General features: G+C 40.4%; 1 long non-coding RNA gene across 1 annotated transcript; it reads left to right on the top strand.

The window, feature by feature from the left end:
• The first annotated feature begins 7,240 nt into the window (after nucleotides 1-7,240).
• On the top strand, nucleotides 7,241-24,477 carry LOC122035033. Its single transcript, XR_006126865.1, has 3 exons — nucleotides 7,241-7,399; nucleotides 7,644-7,647; nucleotides 24,466-24,477. It is a non-coding gene; the product is annotated as an uncharacterized LOC122035033 (long non-coding RNA).
• The last annotated feature ends 502 nt before the right edge of the window (nucleotides 24,478-24,979 follow it).

Genomic DNA, 24,979 nt, shown 5'->3' with positions numbered 1-24,979 from the left:
TCCTATAGGGGTCTTGAAAACAGTCCTATAAGCTCATAATGCATCTTCAAGTCTCTTACTCCAATCCTTTCTATCTGGTCTCACAGTCTTTTCAAGAATTGATTTCACCTCCCTGTTAGACACTTCTGCTTGCCCATTTGTTTGAGGGTGATAGGATGTAGAAACTTTGTGTGTAACCCTATACTTATGTAGCAAAGCCTTCATGTGTCTGTTACAAAAATGAGACCCTTGATCACTTATGATCGCCCTGGGTACTCCAAACCTGCAAAATATGTGAGGCCTGACAAAGCTAACAACAACAGAAGAGTCATCAGTCCGAGTGGGAATGTCCTCCACACATTTGGAAATATAATCAATTTCCAATATAATATATGCAAATCTGAAAGAGACAGGAAATGGACCCATAAAGTCAATACCCCAAACATCAAAAATCTCACAAAATAATATGAATTGTTGAGGCATTTCATTTCTAAGTCCTATGTTCCCAATTCATTGACACCTATCACATGATCTATAAAAAGCATAAGCATCACGAAAAAGAGTAGGCCAATACAATCCACATTCTAATACTTTCCTAGCAGTTCTTTGTGGTCTAAAATATCCTCCACACTCAAAAGAATGATAAAAAGTAAGTACAGACTGAAATTCAGAGTCAGGTATGCATCTTCTAATGATCTGATCACTACAAAACTTCCAAAAATAAGGATCATCCCAAACATAGAATTTTGAATCACTTTTTAATTTATCTTTTTGAGCTTTTGAAAATTGTTTGGGATAAACATGCAACTAGGAAATTCACTAGATCTGCATACCATGGAGACTCACCCTGCAGCTGTAAAAGTTGCTCATCCCTGAAATCATCATCAATGGCCGAATGGTCCAAGTCTCCTTCAATCCTGCTCAAGTGATCTGCAACCAAGTTCTCCTTCCCGCTCCTGTCACATATCTCTACGTCGAATTCTTGAAGCAGAAGCATCCATCTAATTAATCTAGGCTTTGTATCAGGCTTCTTGAGGAGATACTTTAAAGCTGCATGATCAGAAAAAATAATCACATGAGAATAAAGAAGATATGATCTGAATTTATCTAAAGTAAAAAAACAATAGAAAGAAGCTCTTTTTCTATTGTTGTGTAGTTCGCTTGAGCTGAATCTAAGGTCTTGGATGCGTAGCAAATAACATGTGGTGCTCCATCCACTCGTCTGGGGATCTGATAATAGGTGCTGAAGTAAGAGCCTCCTTCAATCTGTCGAACGCTTCTATACACCTCTGATCGAAATCAAACATAACATCCTTCTAAAGTAGCTGAGACAATGGCAGAGCAATCTTACTAAAGTCCCTAATAAATCTCCTGTAGAATCCTGCATGACCAAGAAAAGCTCGAACCTCCCGCACGCATGCGGGGTAAGATAAAGAAGACATAGCGCTAACTTTAGCAGGATCTACTTCAATGCCTTTCCTAGAGACTATATGCCCTAAAACAATGTCATGCTCTACCATAAAGTGACACTTTTCAAAATTTAAAACCAAATCCGTGTCGATACATCTACTCAAAACTCGAGACAAGTTTTCCAAACATGCATCAAAAGAAGAGCCATAAATAGAAAAATCATCCATGAATACTTCCATGCAATGCTCTAATAAATCACCAAAAATACTCACCATGCATCGCTGAAATGCAACTGGAGCGTTGCACAATCCAAATGGCATCCTACGATATGCGAATGTACCGAAAGGGCAGGTGAAGGTAGTCTTCTCCTGGTCCTCTGGGTCGATGCAAATCTGAAAATAACCAGTGTACCCATCAAGAAAACAATAATGTGATATACCTGCCAGCCTCTCCAACATCTGATCAATAAAAGGAAGTGGATAATGATCCTTTCGGCTTGCTTGGTTCAGCTTCCTGTAGTCCACACATACTCTCCAAGAATTCTTCACTCTCGTGGGCACCAGTTCGTTCTCTTCATTAGCTACCACTGTCACCCCTGACTTCTTCGGAACCACATGGATGGGGCTTACCCATTTTCTATCAAAAATCGGATAAATAATGTCAGCCTGTAAAAGTCTAGTCACCTCCTTCTTTACCACATCCAAAATCACACTACAAGAAAATCCTCATTCAACAACACTCAAACGACAACGGTTTTATGCCAAACTGTTGTCTTTTTGCCTTTTAACAACGGTTTTAACAAAAACCGTTGTCTTTGAACAATTTTTTTGGCTTACGACAACGGTTTTTAAAAACCGTTGTCTATTTATGTTTTTTTGGGGCTACGACAACGGTTTTTAAAGGCTACGACAACAGTTTTTGAAAACTGTTGTCTATGTGCGTATTTTTTTGAGATTACGACAACGGTTTTTGAAAACCGTTGTCTATTAAGTGTTGTTGAATATAGTTATTTTTTTCCTTCGCCTGTTTTCTCCCTTCGCCATTTTTTACCGCCTCGTTTTTTCTTTCCCAAATTGTTGCCGCCGCATTCCCCCCAAATTTTGGTCGATTTCTTCACCTACTTCACGTTTTTTTTCTCCTTTCCTCTCCAAGCCCTAAACCTGCCTCCCCTTCTCCTTTCCTCTCCAAGCCCTAAACCCATCGCCCCTTCACGACTCGTAGCAAACCAGTCGCGGGGAGGGAGAGAGATGGGCAATAGAGGCCACAAGCATAGGAGCAACCAAGGAGGATTAGCAACGGAGGTCGCATGATCCAGAGGACGACTCCAGGAACGAACGGTGTGGCCAAGCATCATGGCCATGGAGGCGCGGTCACGGCAGCAATGACGGCAGCGACGTGAGGTGGGAGGGTTGCATGGAGTTCGAGGAAGGGTCGGATGGGGGATCTGATGGAGGAGAGAGCCTTGCGAGGATGAGAAGCCTCATGGACGGCGACCTGGAGGAACTCAAAGGGTGATTAATTTTGTTCGAGACATTTAGAGACAAGATTGGAAACTTCGAAGTTCGCTGTGAGAACCAGATCAGAGGGCTTCTGAGTCTGTACGAAGCTTCCTACATCGAGAAGGAAGGAGAGGCTGTGCTAAAGGAAGCCATGGATTTCGCGACTGAGCAGCTGAAAGAATTCATGGAGGAAGGATCTGTTCCTGAGGCTGGCGATCTCAGAGATCAGGTAGCCCATGCGCTGCAGCTTCCACTGAATTGACGGCTGGAGAGAGTGCAGCACAGGTGGTTCATTGAAGCATTCCGTGGAGACGACACCATCAACCCTCTCCTCCTGGAGTTTGCTAAGCTCGACTTCAATATGGTTTAGGATGCGTACAAGAGTGAACTCAAAGAGCTCTCCAGGTAAATTAACTGCATCTAATTAATCAAACTTTCGATGTTTTTATAATAACAATTTCAAAGTTTAATTACTTTTTAAATGCAGATGGTGGTCCGGGCTCGGGCTTTCAGAGAAGCTGCCATTTTCTAGGAACAGATTAACTGAGGGCTATCTGTGGACAGTTGGTTTCACTTATGAACCAGATAACCGGAGATGCAGAATGATGTAAACAAAGGCAATCTGTTTTATTACAGTGATTGATGATATTTACGATGTTTATGGAACCTTGGATGAACTCCAGCTCTTTACTGATGTCGTCGACAGGTGACAGCAGCACATTCACCATCATCGTCAAGTCATGTATATATGTTTTATCACGAGTATCGATCTAAGATCGAGTGAGTTTTGTTGCAGATGGGACTTAACTGCCATGGACAAGCTTCCAGAGTACATGAAACTATGTTTCTTTGCACTCTTCAACATGGTGCACGAAGAAGGCTACTGGGTGATGAAGGAGAAAGGCTTGGACATTGTGCCTGGCTTAAAGAAAGAAGTAAATTAAATTATAAATACTATTTCAATTTTCTTCGTTTTGCTTCTTTGTTATTAATCAATTGTTGGTATATTAATTTTCAGTGGGGAAATTATGCAAAGCATACTTTGAGGAAGCAAAATGGTTCCACCATGGACAAACTCCCAAGCTCCAAGAGTACTTGGAGAATGGTTGGGTATCAATCTCTAATCCGATCATGCTATTTAATGCTTACTGCATGGGCAAAGACTTAACTGGAGAGGCCTTGATGTGTTGTATCCACTTTTTTCTTTCCTTGAACCTTTGTTGTTTCCATACCTTAATATTAGAAACTTTATTCATATATTGGTTTCGACCAGAACCTGTAGCCAGGTAGAACTCTAACTCATATACTGACTTTAGGTTCTTTATGGTGCTGATTTTGACACTGGGGGGTTTTCAGTTGTGGCTTTCTCAAAGAGTGATCCTCTGCGAAGGTATGAGCACTAGGGGATTAGTATATGAGTTCTGGATGGAATTTAAATAACATCATGGCATGCTATTATTTCCTAAGAAAAACTGTGTACTAGTCTATTATGTCACAAAATTGTGTTTACATCATTTAATAAGTATCAAATGTCAAGTCATATTTATTCTTTTCCCTTTTAACAAAAAATGTATTTGTATATATAAGGTGAAGTTTCTCTATTAACACAATGCTTCTACAGTAGTTTACTGGAAACTTTTACTGTCATGTTCGAAGAGTAAATAGTTTCATTCTCTAGTTAATTAGAATTACCTTAGTTCAAAGATGGATTTTTTTTTCAAATTATAATAAAAATCCAGACATACTAGGTTATAAAGAATATTATAGTAAAGAATATTATAGTTACATAAATCCAGACATACTAGGTTATCTCCTGTGTGGAAAAATCAAGTCATTTAATGAGAACTTTCAACTTCTTGGATTAGGTTTTGCTAGTAACTATCTAATTATATATTATTGTATTTTTGTCTTATTTCATATGCACATTTCAGTGTATGCTTTCTTCTTGGTATCTGTACTAAGAACTCAATATTAAGAGTTAATCAATATGCTATTGCAGGGGTAAAGTTGCTGAAGGTATAGATTTTGATCGACACTATGGAAGACTTGTTATCATGTTTGGGGTTCCTTTCCAATATACACAGAGTAGTTGATCTTAAGGTTAATTGTCATGTCATCACTAAATATGGATCCTTCCCATCTAGCTTCTCTAGTTTGATTGATTGGAATGAGGAAATTCTGAAACACCTTTGCTCAATCATCACTTTGGATGTTGTATGAATTAAGGTTATGAATTGAGCGATAGTTTTCATGGGCAATATTTCTAATTTGACACTTTGTTCCTTACCGAGGCCATTCCTATTCTTATTTTCCTTGCATGGTTTGTTTGTTACCTTAAAGCTGTCTCTACTTGAGAAGATGAGAGCTTAAATAGAGCAAGAGAGGAGTGATAGTAATCATTTCCCTTGTCTACTTAGGTGGTAGGCCAAAAAGGGTAAAGAAGGGAACAACTTGGCTCTTTTTTCCTCACATTTGATTCCTTCCAAAATGGTTGTAACAGGGGGAAAGACTGAAAAACAGTTGGAAACAGTGGTTTAACCTTGCAACGCTTGTGGTTCTATTTGTTTTTATTTTTATTTTCAATTACCATTTTTCAATGTCGTTGAGGAATTCAAATAACTTCCTTTTGTTTTTTCCAGAATTTTGCTTGCTAGGTTATTGTATTTGCGTGAGAGATTGTAATACCCCGGTTCTGAGATTCTGGTTAAATATGACTTAAAAGGTTAGATGGTATTATCCATATCACCAAGGTGCACCTTCTTTTTCGGAAGCCCAAAACTCAAAGAACACCAAAGTTAAGCGTGCTTGGCTTGGAGAAATCTGAGGATGAGTGACCTCCTGGGAAGTTTTCCAGGGTGCGTGCGAGTGAGGACAAAGCACACTGAAAGGACATCCGGTGGTCTGTGGAGCTAGTCGTCAACCCGATGGACAATTCTAGTGACGTTCCCAGTACGGTCTGGGTGGGGCCCGCCTGGGCCGGGGCGTTACAGATGGTATCAGAGCGACCTTGCGACCGTGAGTGCGCCTGTGGTAGGAGCACCCAGGGCACCACCTAGCGAGGGAGATTCTGGGATTTGTTTGTGGTGTGATTTGTGGTTACACAACGAGGACGTCGTGTCTTTAAGTGGGGGTGATTGTAATACCCCGGTTCTGAGATTCTGGTTAAATATGACTTAAAAGGTTAGATGGTACTATCCATATCACCAAGGTGCACCTTCCTTTTCGGAAGCCCAAAACTCAAAGAACTCCAAAGTTAAGCGTGCTTGGCTTGGAGAAATCTGAGGATGGGTGACCTCCTGGGAAGTTTTCCAGGGTGCGTGCGAGTGAGGACAAAGCACATTGAAAGGACATCCGGTGGTCTGTGGAGCTAGTCGTCAACCCGATGGACAATTCTAGTGACGTTCCCGGTACGGTCTGGGTGGGGCCCGCCTGGGCCGGGGCGTTACAGAGATTCCAGATAAAAGAGGGTGCTTTCTTACTTTTGATGCTTTGGTATGTCCAATTTGGCCCTTTTATTCAGGTCTTATACAATTAGCTATTTTCTGTTGTCAGTCTTATTATTGGGGTACTTTCTGAATTATTTTTAGAGTTCAACCATGTGGAAGGAAAATGCATTTGGTAAATATATATACAACACGACAGAATATGTTGCAATTATGCTTGTCTACAGAGATTTTCAGTTTATTTGTATTTCTTATATTCTCTGTATTATTATTCCTATATTCTCTGTATCACTTATTTATTTTTTATTTTTCTGCCAAGTTACTTTATAATATTTTACTGTTACTTTTTGTGCAGGGACTTTCCGTTCCCAGATGCAATCAACAGACGAAACCAATGAAGACAAGAAAATATTTTATACTCTATTTCTTACAAAATAGACAAATATTTCTTCACCAATCGGTACAAAGACAACAATTGAAAGTTGTAACTATCTGATTGATAAGTCCTAGGCTATTTGGTTGAGTTCAAGTGATCATTGAAGCATTTTCAATGTTTCATTATATTAATGTTCAAGCTACATAGTAATTTGCATGCCTAGATGTTAAGCCTACCTAGGGCTAGACTGATCTTTGATCTTTAGTTTTTTTATATTTCATTCCTGTATTTTGTAATACCTTTTATGCATAGATCTTGATCTATACAACTTTTTATTGGTATGTTAAAAACATTTTGCTCAATTCATTTTTTTCCAATTAGCGTAAATTAAATTCCTTGACGTTTGCAACTGTTGCACCCATTTCATAATTGATGAAATTAATTGTTTTGTTTAAAGCAAATTTTTATTAGATGTTGTCATTTTTCCCTGGTTATTATTCAATTCTTTTTTTTAATGCATCTGTTGTAGTGATGTGGAGATGAACATTATGTTGGAGAGCTCCTTGAATGCAAAGGAGAAAATAATCTCTGAGTTGAATATGGAGCTTCATAACATGGAATCCACATTATTAAAGGGGAGGGAGCAGCATTTGAATGAGATAAAGAAGTTGAATGCACTAATCAATGAAAAGGTTTCAGTTCTTTGTTTATACCTAATTTTTTATACGATAACTGATATGAAGTATAAGTTGCAACATTTTGGCATTTGAGATGACCAACAATTATAGTTCAATTAAAATTTTATCACAATTTCTCGGGCACAACAATATGATCTTGGACATGTTTAAAGCTATCACATCCTTTATTAACACAATTAGATTTGATAAAATAGCAATGCTTACAGTTCCTAATCTCTATATCTCTATTTTCTTGCAGGATAGTGCTCTTTTGGAGATAAGAAGAGAACTTCAAGAAAGACCAACCACAAGATTAGTTGATGATCTGCGTAAAAAAGTTAAAATTCTTCAGGTCCATAAAATGCAATTGACCATTGGATTCACCTTCCTAACATTTGTGCACATGCATTCTTCTTTTGGATTCCTTTATACTGTTTGATATTGCATACTCAAGAGCCACGCTTAAACAATTTTGCAATATAACTATACTTTTGAAGATCCACTTAGGTATTTAGCCAGTAGTTGTTTCAGTTCATCTACATTCTTCCTTTCTTTATTCTTAGTAGTTTGTTCCTAATTGATGATGTATTTAGCCATGCTTTGCTCCCAGTGTAATTATTTAGAGAGATAGTTTAACATACTTGTAGTTTGTCCATTGGAGGATTTTTGACGGTACAGTTCAATGCTACAAATTTCACTTATTAAGTGTACATATGGTGTTATTCCATACCAATGCAACAGTGAAATCAAAGGTCCATTTTCAATGCTTTGCTCTCAAGTTGTTTCGGTTAGTAATGATCCTAAAGATAACCTTTTATTCTTACAAGATTGTTCCAGATAGCCTCTGTCACAATATTATTTACAATTTTCCTTTATCATGACTATTTCAGATATATAATTTAACATAATTTCAATTTATTAAGTTAAGTCACAGTCTTACTTGAGTGTACTAACAGGCACAATGCATTCAGCAATACAATTTAGTTGCTCAGGAAATAGTTGAAACAAATGCATTAGCTTGTTCATTGATATAGGATATGGTGAAACAAATGCATTAGTTGAAACAAGCTATCACATCCTTTATTAAACAGGAAAATGCATTTTTATTATTCATAGGCATTTAGTTTAGATCAAGTGACATTTCTTTATCTTCTTCTTACAGGTGGAGTTTGAAGGATTAGGAGAATTAAGAAGCAAGGATGAAGAAGATGAAGGATTAGGAGAATTAAGAAGCAAGGATGAAGAAGATGAAGGCATTTAGTTTATCTTCTTTCTTTATCTACTTGGTCCACTTCGATCCAAGTACGATGCAAACATGGCAAGGATGAAGAAGATGAAGGATTAGGAGAATTAAGAAGCAGTGTTTTGTTACTCTTCTAGTGTTGTACATGGTAAAAGTAGTTCAAATGATCCAACTCTTCAAAACTGGATATCAAGATTAGGATGTTGTGTTACTCTTCTAGGATTAGGATGTTGTGTTGTTCTACCTTTGTTTTAATAGTGTCGTTGCCATTTTGTTGGCTGCTTTTGAAATTTCTTCGGAATGTTGTAGATATTATTTTCGAATGTTAGAAAATTATATGTTAAATTTTATTTACAAATTTAGTATTTTGAATGATTTATAATACTAGAAAATTGTATAATAAATTTTAATATTTTTTTTATTTTTTATCAAAAAAAGACAATGATTTTTCATTGTTGTCGTAAATAGTTTAAAACTATTGTTGAAGACCCTGTTATTAAATGTAGACGCTCAAAGACAACGGTGAAAAACTGTTGTCTTTGAAGGAAAAGACAACAGTTTTTCACCGTTGTAAAAACTGTTGTCTTTGTCTTCAAAGACAACGGTTAAAAACCGTTGTCTTTGGGTACGCCCTTTAACAACACAGCCTTTAACAACAGTCCGAAAGTGGCTACGACAACGGTGAAAAACCGTTGTTGTAAGGTTTTTTTCTTGTAGTGTCAAAGGGTTCAGTCGTCTCTGTGGCTGTCTCACTGGCCTCACATCCTCCTCTAAGTGAATCTTATGCATACAAATGGAAGGACTGATCCCAGGAATGTCTGCCAGAGTCCATCCAATGGTCTTCCTATGCTGTCTCAGAATCTCTAACAATCGTTCCTCCTGATCCGGTTCCAAATTCTGAGCTATGATGACAGGTAACAGCTGATTCTCTCCCAAATAGGCATACTTCAAATGCTAAGGTAATGGCTTCAATTCCTCCTGTGTCTGGTCAATAGTAGGTGATTCTAGGGGTAGTGCTACTGAGCAATCCCCTACACATACATCTTCCTCTCTGAGCGATCCTAGGGGTAATGCTTCTCCTAAGCAATCCCCTACGCATTCACTTGAATTAACATTTTCTTCCACATCTAAAATATCTTCCAATAATGCAACGAATTCATTCTCCATACCAAAATTAGAAACCTCTAAGTCTAAATCAATATCTGACAAGAACTCCATGCCATCCAACTCCTCTGAGATATCGACGCTAAGTATAGAATGATCCTCTCTAGGATGCTTCATAGCCTCAAAAATGCTGAATCTAACCACTATGTCTCCTATCTCCATAGAAAGAGTTCCTGCATGCACATCAATCTTCGTTCTAGCAGTCTTCAAGAATGGACGTCCAAGAATAAGCGGAGCCCTGTTCGCAAGCACATCACCCTCCATATCTAAGATGTAAAAATCTGCAGGAAAAATTAACTCCCTCACTTTTACTAATACATCCTCAATCACTCCAGCTGGGTGTGCTTGACTTCGGTTAGCCAACTGAATCACTACACCTATAGGCTGCAAAGGTCCAATTCTTAATGACTGAAAAATTGATTTAGGCATCACATTAATAGAAGCTCCAAGATCTAACATCGCATCCTCAAAAATACAATCGCCTATAACACAAGGCACGGTGAAAACTCCTGGATCTTCACACATCTGAGGAACTGGCTGAAGTAATGCTGAGACATTTTTCCCCATACTTATCAATTCATTTCCCTTCAATTTCTTTTTGTGCACACAAAGATCCTTAAGAAATTTGGCATATTTAGGAATTTGCTTGATCATGGTAAGCAAAGGCACATTCACTTCAACCTTGCTGGATAATTTCACCAATTCTTGATATTCCCTAGCCTTTTCTTCCTCCATATCTTTTCTTGGTTGTATACTTCTTTGAGGGAAAGGTAACGAAATGGAAGGCTCAACTCCTTGCTGGTTTAGATTTCTATCCAGATTCTGTGCAGAATTTTCCAGATTATGTGCTGAATTTGGAGCTAAATTTGAAGCTGCTGTTGGAGTAAATTCCAAGACAAAATTTGCTCCATCTAATTGATCAGATTCTGAAGTTGCAGGTTGATTGAAAGGTTGCTGATCAGCTCCAATAATACCATTCTGTGGTAGATCTGTTGGCTCTGAACTTGCTGGAAAATTCTGGAAATTATGTGAACTCGAAGCTGCAAATGGCCTAGAAATATTCTGCTGTGCTCTTGCTGAAAAATTCGGATTTGGGTCTAAAATTGTTTTACCACTTCGAAGAGTTAATGCACTCACATTTCCTTTAGGATTTGGAGTCGGTTGTGAAGGCAATTGTCCAGATCCTTGATTTTGCATCTGATTAATGTTACTAGCTAACTGCCCAATCTGCCTTTCAATGTTTTGCAGTGTTGTATCAGTCCTTTGTTGATGTTGCTGCTGTTGCATCATCTGCTATTGCTGTTGAAGCACTTGCTACATCAAATCCTCAGTTTTTTGAGCTGCTAAAGTTTTGCTGAGGTTGCATTGATCTTGGGCTTGTGGAAGAAGGCAGTGCAAGCTGAGATTGGTGCTGATTTGCATTACTTGGCTGATGGAAATTCTGCACAGGTTGCTGAACATGCTTGAAATGTGTGTGTTGATTCTGTGAATTCTAAAACTGTGGCTAACTTGCAATATTTGAATGCTGGAAATTCTGGAATGGTTGAAATTGCTGATTTTGGCTGAAGTTTTGCTGAAATTGAGGCTGTTGTTGTTGCTGAAATTGCTGTGAATGACTTGCTAGATGATTCTGGTAATGATGCAGATTCTGTTGATGCTGATAATATGGCTGATGAATCTGCCCATGTGGTTGTTGCTGATAAAATGCATTCCCATACCTCAAATTAGGGTGATCCCTCCATCCCGGATTGTAAGCTGAAGAGTTGGGATCATATTTGTGTTGCTGAAATTGAGGTCTTGAAATGGCTGCAACGGATTCATCTTGATGTAGATTAGGACAATAATCCGAAGAGTGATCTTGGCTTGAACAAATTCCACACAACTTCATCATTGGTAAAGGAAAATTTGAAATATGACTCGAATTTTGCAACGCCATTTGCTTCACTAGAGAAGTCAATTCTTGCAAATTGTTCCTAATTTCTTGTTGCTCAGTTAAAATCAAATGAGTTTCATTAACCACTCTAGTACCAAGAGCTCTACTCCCAAATTGCTGTGAGTTTTCCGCCATATTTGAAATTAGCTCTCTTGCTTGATTTGGAGTCTTATTCACTAAGGCTCCTCCAGCTGCTGTTGTTAGTTAGAGCTCTAGAGCCAATCATTTGATGATTGTTGTATGGACTCGTTGTATCATATTCTTGTATATAAATAAAGGCATTTTTTTGGTTATTATACTTACTTGTATTGGTGCTAAATAACTAAGTATAATAGCGTCCTTGAGTAGAAGGTTCTTACCTATATCAATCGATTGGTTGAATCGATAGTGAGATGATATAGGGAACACTACTCTTAATCATTCCTAGTCGAGTATTAACATTCAGGGACAATGTTAATGTGATGAGACTAGCATGTAGGTCAACTCGATGACTTGATCTCACAAGTCATGGATATGGAGATATCAAGTTGACACATGGGTATGCATTGGAGAATGTATACTGAATGACCCGCCATGAAAAAGTATTATGGATCGTTATATGAGTGGCATATACTTTTTCATGTGGCTATTAGTATGACTACTAGTCCTTGGACCTGAAGTCACCATGGTTCCCTACATAAGGAGTTATGTACTTTGGTTTCGTCAAACGTCACCCGTAACTGGGTGGACTATAAAGACGATTATTGGGTATGTAATAAATTATGCAGAGGAATGTGAGTGATGTAGATGGGATCTATCCCTCCTATATGACGGGAGAGACATCGATATTCTTGATAGAGTGAGACCACGAAGTGCATGACCATGCCTAAATGAGTCAATATAAGATATTGAGCTCATTTGATTGAGTGAGTCTACTTGGAGTTCAAGATTTAGATTGATTAGAGGATGGCACGGTCTATGTCTCACATTGATCAATCTAGATGTTAAGGATAGAAGGATAATGTCATATATTGTGAGGAGTCACAATTAGTAGTCACAAGGTGATGTTGGATCTCAACATTCATGTAACTTGGGTAGCAATGATGTATTGCTAGATGCCGCTCATTGCTTATGTTTCTAAAGGAGTTTAGAAACATTGCCAACATTGCAAGAACCTATTGGGTCATACACAAAGAACAAGTGGATGGAGATTAGGTTCATATGATGAACCAATTGGATTAGGTTCATGTGATGCACCAAATATTAGATTAGGATTAATTTAAATTAGACTTATTGAGTTAGACTCAATTAGATTCAATTGTTGAATGAGTCTAATTTAAATTTGATTCATTGAGTCAATTTATATTAATGAATTGAGATTCATTAAATTGAAATTGACTTGAATCAAAGGTTGAATTCAACTCAACAAGAAAGAAAAACAAAGTTGGTCAATTTTGACTTGACCAAATGGGAAGTTGAAACATCAAGTTTGACTTGATGTATTGCCACTTCATGAAGGATGACTCATCCTACATGGCATGACTAGCCTTGCCACATCATCTCCACATCATCAAAGGAGATCAAGAGGCATGGAATGTCAAGAGCCAAACACCCTTGCCATTCCATGTGTGGCTGGCCACATTAAGGAATGTGGGTTTCATTTGTGGCATTGATGTGTGGTTATTGTTGCATCTTCTTCCTTGGTTTTTCTTCCTCCTTCTTTGCTGTTGCTGAGAGTTTCAAGCAAGGTGAAGGTGAGTGAGTTGAGTTCCAAGAGGATAGGGTGGAGTGAAGGTCACAAGGAGGGTACTTAGAGGAGTGTATGAGATTCCTCTTATTCTCTCTCTTTTTCTCCCTTTTAAATCCTACCCAAGAGCCCTAGGAAGTGCTAGCACACTTGTGGTGCTCTCTTCTCCATTTAGAGTGGTTTGTGAATCACTACTTGTTCGTGTGGATACTATTAGAGGTGTGTACGCTTGTACACACTCGAGATCCGAAGAACCTTGGACTTGCGGGATTGCGAAGGGCTTCGCTTCAAGGGTATAAATTCCTTCTCCTTGTAGATCTAGTTTAGAACTAGTGTAAGAAACTCGTACTCATAATGTTTTCGAAATTTTAATCTTCTCACAGATCCGGTGGCTGGGGTTTCGGGGTTTCCGCAACGCAAAAAGTGATTTTTACGGCCCGAAAAATCCAACAGTGGTATCAGAGCCACGTGCGAAGCTCGTACGAGTTTGGTTTGTATTTTTTATGAAAAATTACAGTACCGTACTTTTCTATGAATTTCCAATTTTTATAGATTTTATGGGTATTTTTTCTCGTAGAAGAGAAGCACAAGTGTTTAGACACTTGTAGACTTCGACTACTGAGAAGATTTTTCCAAAACGGAAAGGTTTCGCTCCAAATCGTTTTGGGACAGCAGACTAAGGTGCTATAGGATCGCTTAGGGATACTCGCGATGATTATATCGCGGGTAGGGGTACTACCCCTAACCCCGCAAGGGGCATCGTTACGCGATTGCGCCCGAAAACCGCTAATCGGGACTGCCGGGAATTCTTTACTCATAAAAATTATAAAAATAGTATTAAATTCACAGAAAACTATGGAAATTACATAATTTAGAATTATGTATAATTTGTGATGGTCATGGCCCAAAAAGACCCAATTTGATTGAAATATTTATGTTGTAATTCATAATACGGCCTGCGTGCCGTCATGTGATTGTGTGTGTTGTATATGTGATTCGCGACCTGTGCGTCGTTCCTTCCTTCATTTATATTCTTATTGTAAATAGTTTAGACTCGAATGTAACTTGAGTTTCACCTTTTTGTAATGTACAAAATGAGCCGGTGGACGGTCCACTCGAGATGGAGCTACGAGAAGGGCGCGAGCAACACAAGGTGGTCAAAGGGAGGAGCTTGAAGAAGTTGTTGACCCTAGGTTGACCATCCGATCTTCTCATTGGCTTGAGAAGATCGTAGTAGGGTCATGACTAATCACAAATAGTATAATTAATTGCTTGTGTGTGTGTATTTGATGCATGCTAGTAAAGTAGTTAATTAGCGCCTTAACGATTCGATTTGATTAATCACGTACATGATGCGCCCTAACGATTAGATGAGATCTAAATCGAGTATATAATACACCTCGTTGATTAGATTAGATCTTAATCGCGACAACTCGTAATGCCTACCATGCCGTGATACCTATCACTACCTCGATCACATGTAGTTGTTGAATCTGCCAAAGCAAAACAACACATATTATCTTGGTAGGGTATGGAGGGACAATCTTGGTCCCGCCTATCAACGCATGGGTGAGTAAAACTCAATTAGATTGAGTATAACTAGTTAAATCAAGTTTAACTGTAGGCATTTATCCAATAGTTGGAAGATAGGACAAAATCACGTTTATATTAACTCTTGGGCGTATTAGCCAAAGCTAACTCGAGTTTTAATATAAATGCGGATCTTGATCCTATAAACAAGTGTTGCATAGAGATATAATTGGTAAATTAGTTACCTACCGATCATACTAAGTCTTGGGCGATTTAGCCAAAGCTAACTCAAGGCGTAGTATGATGTGGATCTTGTCCCACATGAATTATAGAATTCAGTGGGAGCATCATTTAATTAAAAGGCCTAATTAAGTGATTACTAGAATATGATGTTTATTTATTTTCTGCATTTTTCTGTTGTAGATTACCATGACGTCAAACACGAACACCTTCTCTCTGCGTTCCGTCCTTAAGAAGGACAAGCTCAACGGAGCTAATTTCCTGGACTGGTACAGAAATATGAGAATAGTTCTTACTCAAGAAAAAAAACTGTACGTCCTGGAGTAGCCCATTCCCGAGGTACCTCCTGCCACTGCCACGCGAGCTGATCATGATGCTTATAAGAAGCATCAAGATGACGCATTAGATGTGTCATGTCTTATGCTCACAACCATGAACTCTGAGCTTCAGAAGCAACATGAGTTGATGACTGCTTATGATATGGTTGAACATCTTCGTCAACTGTATCAAGGACAAGCAGGGCACTAGAAGAGGAACTGTACAGGATACCTGGAAGATCTTAAGAAGAAGATAAATAAGATTTCTACTTCAGGTATACATGTTATAGAAGTCAACCTCTCTATTTCTTCATCGTGAGTATTAGATACCAGATGTGCTTCTCACATTTGTACTAATGTACAAGCGCTGAGAAATAACAGAGCATTGACGAAGGGAGAGATAGACCTACGAGTAGGCAATGGAGCACGGGTTGCTACTGTTGCTGTAGGAACTTACTATCTATCTCTACCCTCTGGGCTTGTACTAGAATTAGATGAATGTTGTTATGTGTCTGCTTTAACTAAGAACAGTATATCAGTTTCTTGTTTGGACAAGAAAGGGTTTTCAATTATAATAAAGAACAAATGTTGTTCAGTTTATTTAAATGATATGTTCTATTGTAGTGCACCTCTGATGAACGGACTCTATATTCTAGACCTTGAGAACCTTATCTATAACATAAGTACCAAGAGGTTCAAGTTAAATGACATGAACCAAACCTATCTCTGGCATTGTCACTTAGGTCATATAAATGAAAAACGCTTATCCCAGCTCCATAAAGATGGTTTGCTGGACTCATTTGATTTTGAATCATATGAGACATGCGAGTCATGCCTACTAGGCAAGATGACCAAGACTCCCTTTAGTGGACACAGTGCGAGAGCGACTGAATTGTTAGGTCTTGTACATAGTGATGTATGTGGCCCTTTCAATGTCACTACTAGAGGTGGTTATAGGTACTTCATTACATTTACTGATGACTTCAATAGATATGGTTATGTGTACCTGATGACACATAAATCAAAATCCTTTGAAAAGTTCAAAGAATTCAAGAATGAAGTACAAAACCAGCTTGGCAAGAGTATTAAAATACTTCGATCAGATTGAGGTGGGGAATACCTTAGCCATGAGTTTCGTGACTATCTAGCTGAGTGTGAGATTCTATCCTAACTCACTCCTCCTAGAACACCACAGCGGAATGGTGTATCTGAAAGGAGGAATCGTACCCTATTAGATATGGTACAGTCTATGATGAGTCACACAGATCTTCCTACATTTCTTTGGGGCTATGCTCTAGACACGGCAGCTTTTATACTCAACCGAGTTCCATCCAAGGTCGTGATAAAGACACCATATAGGATATGGACTGGGAGAGATGCTCAGGTGTCTTTTATGAGGATTTGTGATTGTGAAGCTTACGTTCGACGTCAAGTCTCGGACAAATTGGGACCCAAATCCGACAAGTGCTATTTCATTGGATATCCCAAGGAGACGAAGGGATATTACTTCTACGTTCCCAGTCAACACAAGGTAGTTGTGGCTAAGACTGGGGTATTTCTAGAAAGGGATTTTGTTTCTAGAAAGACTAGTGGGAGCACGTTCGATCATGAAGAAGTTCAAGATGCGAACAATAGCACTGAAGCCTCGATGGAAGTTGAACTGGAACCACAAAGTGTTGTGGATGATGTTGTTCCACAAAGAGTTGAGGAACAACAACCAGTTCAAGTAGACATACCTCTTCGCAGGTCTGATAGGGTACGTCGTCAGCCTGAGAGATACTCATTTATCTTGTCTGACCATGATGACGTTGTGCTCATAGAGGATGAGCCTACCACCTGTCAGGAAGCTGTGATGAGACCAGATTCTGAGAAATGGCTAGAGGCCATGAGATCCGAAATGGAATCCATGTACACCAACCAAGTATAGACTTTGGTTGATCCACCTGAAGGGGTAAAACCCATTGGGTGTAAGTGGGTCTTTAAGAGAAAGACTGACATGGATGGACTTATTTATAAGGGTCGCTTGGTAGCTAAAGGTTTCAAGCAAATTCATGGTATTGACTATAATGAAACCTTTTCTCTAGTAGCGATGTTTAAGTCCATTCGGATCATGCTTGCTATTGCAGCATACCATGACTATGAGATATGGAAAATGGATGTTAAAACCGTGTTTCTGAATGGAAATCTGCTCGAGGATGTGTACATGACACAACCTGAGGGTTTTATAGATCCACGGCATACTAGCAGAGTATGCAAACTGCATAGGTCCATTTATGGACTAAAGCAAGCTTCTCGGAGATGGAATCTTCGATTCGATGATGCAATCAAACAGTTTGGTTGCATCAAGAATGAAGATGAACCTTGTGTCTATAAGAAGGTTGTTGGGGACTTAGTTATCTTCCTCATATTGTATGTGGATGACATACTACTCTTTGGGAAAGACATCCCTTTGCTACAGTCTGTCAAGACTTGGCTAGGGACTTGTTTTTCAATGAAGGACTTAGGTGAAGCATCCCGCATTCTAGGCATACAGATCTATAGAGATAGATCTAAGAGATTGCTTGGCCTAAGTCAGAGTACATACATTGACAAGGTCTTACTTCGGTTTGCTATGCAGAACTCCAAGAAGGGATTTCTGCCAATGTCACATGGCGTGAGTCTTTCGAAGACTCAAGGTCCCTCTTCTAGAGAGGAGAGAGACCGCATGGATCAGATCCCTTATGCCTCAGCCATAGGATCTATCATGCATGTCATGTTATGTACTCGTCCTGATGTCTCGTATGCTTTGAGCATAACGAGCAGATACCAGTCAGATCCAGGTGAAAGTCACTGGATAGCGGTCAATAATATTCTTAAGTGCTTGAGAAGGACTAAAGAATATTTCTTGATATATGGAGGCGATGACGAGCTAGCTGTAAAGGGTTATAGTGATGTCAGCTTCCAAACCGACCAGGATGATTATCGATCGTAGTCAGGGTTCATGTTTTGCATAAATGGTGGTGCTGTGAGCTGGAAGAGTTCGAAGCAGGACACAGTCGCTGATTCTACAACAGAGGCCGAGTATATTGCTGCATCAGAGGCAGCAAAGGAGGCAGTTTGGATCCCCAAGTTCATCACTGAACTTGGGGTGGTTCCTAGCATCGCTGACCCTATTGAGCTCTATTGTGACAACAATGGAGCTATAGCACAGGCGAAGGAACCTCGCTCACACCAGCGGACCAAACACATACTACGGCGCTTCCATCTCATTCGAGAGATTATCGAGAGAGGAGATGTGAAAATTTACAGAGTACCTATAAAGGCTAACATCGCAGATCCCTTGACCAAGGCTTTGGCACAGAGAAAGCATGATGGTCACACTAGGTCATTAGGGCTTAAAGCTTACACTGATTGACACTAGTGCTAGTGGGAGATTGTTAGTTAGAGCCCTAGAGCCAATCATTTGATGATTGTTGTTGTAACAACCCGCCTCCTACTGACTAGGCTGCGAGGCCGATCGTTACGTAATGCTGTGCTAAGTTACTATTGCGGAAAAAGCTGGATTGATTAAAACTTTCACTAAACCAATTACTATAAACTGAACTTAATATTCTAGGTGTACCTAGGAGTCGTACACATGCTAGGGGAGATATTCTATGCCTTTCGGATGTCCTGCTAGCTGTAATCAGGCATTTCAATCGATCCATGGATCGATTGGGCTGTCGGATCGATCCCAGGATCGATCCAGCTTAATACTGGCACGGAAGAAGGCTCTGGACCGATCGGCTAACCGATCCACAAGCTTCATCGCTACTGTACGTGGCTGGATCGGTCTACCGACCGATCCAGGAGTGCACTGATCGATCGGTAGACCGATCCAGTGACTCACTGATTGGTCGGCTGACCGATCAGTGAGCTTTTGCACTCACTGTTCGCCTCTGGATCGGTCGGCTGACCGATCCATAAACTCTCTGTTCGTGACTGGATCGGTCAGCTGACCGATCCAGTGGCACAACTCAACTCTGATCGATCCGTTGATCGATCGGAGTTTCTGATTTCGCACTGAAACTCTGATTTCAGCACTTGTTCGTGCCAAAATCTCACATTTCCCTTATACAATCCTTAGAATATATTCTAATGACATAAAGCTAGTATTCTAAACTGGATATAAAGCATGGTTTACTAGTTCGTAGCATTTAACAATTAAAAGTGTGTGAAGATAGAAATACTAAAGGTTCAATTATTTAAGCTTGCTAGATCCCCTAAGGATCTTTTATTCCATGTTCCTGCCACACACACCATCTCTGCATTGACCTCCAGCTTCCTCTGCTAGTCCATCTTCCCTTTACCTTTATCTGCAGTATAAAGGAAAATAGTATCTGTAAGCTTTAAGCTTAGTAAGAAACCATCTACCTCACTAAAACATGCATACGATGCAATATGTTTTTAAAACATGCTATTTGAAAATACATACTGAATATGCTAAGCATGGCATGGCATACAACACATAGAAGTAAACTGATCATGGCAATAAAGCTAATGATAAACTATCATTTGTATCAACAGAAAACTAAACTGATCTGAACATAAACTGAGTTAGACTGGAGATGAATTCAAACTCAACTAACATAACTAATCTTTGTGAGTTTTGAAAAACTAATAAAGTAATAGATTAAAGTACATAATCATACTGCTAGTGGGCCCGGCAACTGTACATGCTATGCGCGCATCCTTAACTAGATCCGGGGTTGCAAATCCCGAATTTAGTAAGGTTTACTAGGTTATCTAAACCTAGGGACCGACTATGGGAGCCCAGCCCAGTGGATATCTAATCCTGTACAGTGCCACTGATAATAAAATACTGAACATAACTACTAATTGCTTGTTTTGCTATTTCTAGGTTATCTGAACCTAGAGCTAGGTTATCTAAACCTAGAGGCGACTGTGGGAGCCCACCCATTGGACCGTAGTCCCATGTAAGCTGTAGTAAGGCTAACTAAGCTATTTTAAATGCTTCTATTGCATTTACTGAGCTATTAAAAATACCTAAGTTGCATTTTACTGAGCTAATCATTTAATCGAACATCTAGTGTGCTTAAACTCTCCCCTCTATTAGGGAGACTACCTCTAGGCACCCGACAACATCTAAAACCTCCAACTGAAGGGGGAAAGACATGTCCGGATCATCCAAAGGTACTCACTAAATTCCTAAACCTGCGAGGAGGGTTAAATACACCCTATGTGTCCGAAAAATCTGCATATAACTAAACTAATGCATAGAAAACCAAACGGAGCTACTTATACTGCAGGTGAGGGGTTTCTTACCTCGTAGGCTAATTTCCTTACAATACTATTCGCTAGAATTCCGGTGGAGACGACTTCTCGACGATCTTCTCGCGTCTAAGCGTTCCTCTCGCGGAGGGGAGCGTCCTCGTGCCCTTGATGTTGCCGGGAGGTGCTCCTAGAAGCCCTTGGCTTGATGCGCCGAGAGAGGGAGGAGAGGAAGGGGGCGGCGTGAGGTTAGGTCTCGGTGGAGAAGTTGCCGAACCAAACCCAATCAAATAATCCAAACCCCACTTAAACTTCCTATTTATATTAAGTGGGTACTTTGGTCCAACTCTAATATAAATTAAATTGAATCCTCTTTCTTTCAGCACGGCCCTGCTGGGTTCACCGGTTACTAAGGCTAACTAAAAGTTATCGGATCCGAGAGGTTCTGGGTTCGATTCCCGCCTAAGCTATTTTGCGGTTCTAATTATTTTTGCTGCTTCCGCTACTTGGAAAATTCCGGAAAAATATCTAAAAATTCCAGAAAAATCATAGAATATTTATAATGCTGTTTCGAGAATTTTTATGGCGTTACAATCCCCCATACCTTATAAAAAGTTCGTCCTCGAACTTAGAATAATTCTGGGTACTTCTGTCTCATGCTGGCTTCTGTCTCCCAAGTTGCCTCTTCTGCTGTGTGACTGTGCCAAATGACTTTGACTAATGGTACTTCCTTGTTCCGCAATTTCTTAACTGCTCGGTCTATTATCTGAATAGGCCGACTATCATAGCTGAGGTCTTCACGGATCTGTACCGACTGGGGCTCAATCACCTAGGTGGCATCTGGGATATGCTTCTTCAGCATAGAGACATGAAATACATTGTGAACAGCTGACATTTCCTGGGGTAGCTCTAGCTCATATGCTACCTTGCCCACTCTTCTGTTGATAAGGTATGGTCCCACATATCGGGGACTTAGCTTGCCCTTTTTCCCAAACCGCATTACTCCCTTCATGGGAGCTACTCTGAGGAACACTGAATCCCCGACTGAAAACTCTAAGGGTCTGCGCCGTGTATCAGCATAACTTTTCTGGCGGCTCTGAGCTGTCTCTATCCTCTGGCGGATCTGCTGTATAGCTGCTGTGGTATCTGCTACTAGATCTGTCTGAAGTTCTAGCTCTTTCTGTTCACCACTCTCATACCAGCAGATTGGAGATCTACACCTCCGCCCATAGAGAGCCTCATAAGGTGCCATGCCGATAGTGGCCTGATAGTTGTTGTTGTATGCAAATTCTGCTAGGCTCAGATATTTGCACTAACTTCCCTTAAAATCTAGGGCACATGCTCGGAGTATATCTTCGAGTACCTGATTTACTCGCTCCGTCTGACCATCTGTCTGAGGATGGAAGGCTGTGCTGAATTTTAGCTTCATGCCCAAAGCTGACTGTACACACTCCCAGAAGTGTGATGTGAACCTACTGTCTCTGTCTGAAATAATGGTTCGTGGGACTCCATGCATCTTGACGATCTCTTTGAGATACAACTGAGCTAACTGCTCCATGGAATAGGATATTCTGATAGCTAGGAAGTGGGCTGATTTAGTCAACCTGTCGACTATTACCCAGATGGTATCAAAACCATTTGTGGTCCTGGGTAATCCCACTATAAAATCCATAGAAATGCCTTCCCACTTCCATTCTGGAATCTGAATGGGCTGCAAAACTCCTACTGGTCTCTGATGTTCTGCCTTAACCCTCTGACAGGTTAGGCAGGTGCTGACATATCGAGCGATGTTCCTCTTCATCCTAGGCCACCAAAATCGTTTCTTCAAGTCTTGGTACATTTTGGTGGAACCAGGATGCATCGCATAAGGAGTCCTGTGAGCCTCATCTAGAATTTTCCTCTGTAGTTCCTCCTGATCCGGAACACATAGCCTGTCACCAAAATACAACACCCCGCTACCTGATATTCTGAACTCTCCACCTTCTGTTTCTGCTAATCCTTGATTGATTTTCTGAATTTCAGGATCCTGTTCCTGAGCTGTCTGGATGTCACCAAGCAAGGTCGACTCTAAGGTCATAGTAGAGAGCTGCCCAACTATGAGTTCGAGACCGAAATCTGAGATCTCCTTCTGTAGGGGCGGTGACATGGCTGCTAAAGATAATAGGGTAACGCTGGACTTTCTGCTGAGGGCGTCTGCTACCCTATTTGCTTTTCCTAGATGGTAGAGGATATCTATGTCATAGTCTTTGACCAGTTCTAGCCATCTGCGCTGTCGCATATTCAGATCCTTCTGAGTGAAGAAATACTTCAGACTCTGATGATCTGTATACACCCTGCACTGAGCTCCATACAAGTAATGTCTCCAAATCTTGAGAGCGAACACTACTGCTGCAAGCTCAAGGTCATGGGTAGGATAATTCCTCTCATAATCCTTGAGTTGTCTGGAGGCATAGGCGATCACCTTGCCATCTTGCATCAGCACTGCTCCTAGTCCCAACTTCGAGGCATCACTATATATGTCAAAGCTATCTGCGTTCTCTGGCAGAGTCAGAATAGGTGCACTGGTCAATCTCCTTTTCAGCTCGCTGAAGCTGTTCTCGCAGTCCTTTGTCCACTGAAATTTTCTGTTCTTTCTGGTAAGAGTTGTCAGTGGGGAGGCTATCCTGGAGAAGTCCTCTACGAATTTCCTATAGTAACCTGCTAATCCCAGAAAGCTTCTGATCTCATTGGCGTTCTTGGGTCTTTTCCAATTGCTCACAGCTTCTATCTTACTGGGGTCTACCATGATACCATCCTTTGAGATGATGTGACCCAGGAAGGACACCTGATCTAGCCAAAATTCATATTTCGTGAACTTGGCGTACAGCTGATTCTGCTGAAGGGTCTGTAATACTGTCCTCAGGTGCTCTACATGTTCTTCCTGAGTTCTGGAATAGATAAGGATGTCGTCGATGAACACGATAACAAACTTATCTAAATATTCCCTAAATACCCTGTTTATGAGGTCCATGAAAGTAGCTGGAGCATTTGTCACGCCAAAGGGCATGACTACGAACTCATAATGTCCGTATCTGGTCCTGAATGCTATCTTGGGTATATCCCCTTCTTTAACCTTCACCTGATGATAACCTGATCTGAGGTCTATTTTAGAGAACACTGCTGCTCCCTTTAGCTGATCGAACAGGTCATCTATTCTGGGAAGGGGATACCTGTTCTTGATTGTGACCTGGTTCAGTGCCCGGTAATCTATACACAGGCGCATGCTTCCGTCCTTCTTCTTCACGAACAATACAGGCGCTCCCCATGGTGAGTGACTAGGGCGTATGAAGCCTTTGTCAAGTAGCTCCCGTAATTGCTCATGAAGTTCCTTCAGTTCGGCTGGAGCCATGCGGTAGGGTGCTTTGGAAATAGGGTTGGTACCGGGAATGAGCTCTATCTCAAATTCAATCTCCCTGTCTGGTGCTAATCCTTGTAACTCTTCAGGGAAGACTGCTGGGTAGTCACTTACAACTCGGACCCCTGCTAGCTGTTGGTCCTTGTCCTGACTGGTACTGACTACGTGTGCTAAAAATCATGTACACCCTGAATCCATTAATCTCTGTGCCTTCATAGCTGAGAGAAACCTCTTGGCCTTTCTTTTGGGTTCTCCGATGAATTCGAACTGTGCTTCTGCTTCAGGTACTCGATGGAAGCACCGTATCTGATCAAGAAGTCCATTCCAAAAATGATGTCGTAGTCAGTCATATTTAGCACGATCAGATCACAGAAGAGTTCTCTGTCTGCTATAATGACTGATACTGCTCTGAGCCAGTGCGTAGATGTCATAACTTCTCCCGAAGGTAATGTCGTCAGAAACTGACTACTGAGTACCTCTGGAGGTATTGCTAACTTGTTTGCGAATGCCCTGGCTATATAAGAATGGGTTGCCCCAGTATCGAATAAGACAGTTGCTATTTGCTGAAAAATACTAATCTGACCTGTAACAACTGTCGAGGCATTTGCTACGTCCTCTCTGGTGAGTGAGTAGATCCTCGCATTGGTCATAGCTGGAGGGGCTTCTAATCTGCCCTGGCTGATGTGTGGACCATCTAGAGCGGCCTGCATCTGATGCAACTGTGCTGGCTGGCCTCCGTACTGAATCGGCTGTGGCTGAGGAAAACTGGTCTTGTTTGGGCACTGCTTAGCCATGTGC

The sequence above is a fragment of the Zingiber officinale genome, chromosome 11B (assembly GCF_018446385.1).
Source record: "Zingiber officinale cultivar Zhangliang chromosome 11B, Zo_v1.1, whole genome shotgun sequence".
In the NCBI taxonomy this organism is placed as follows: Eukaryota; Viridiplantae; Streptophyta; class Magnoliopsida; order Zingiberales; family Zingiberaceae; genus Zingiber; species Zingiber officinale.
Note: the sequence above shows the minus strand (reverse complement) of the source record. Positions and strands in the feature narration are given on the sequence as shown.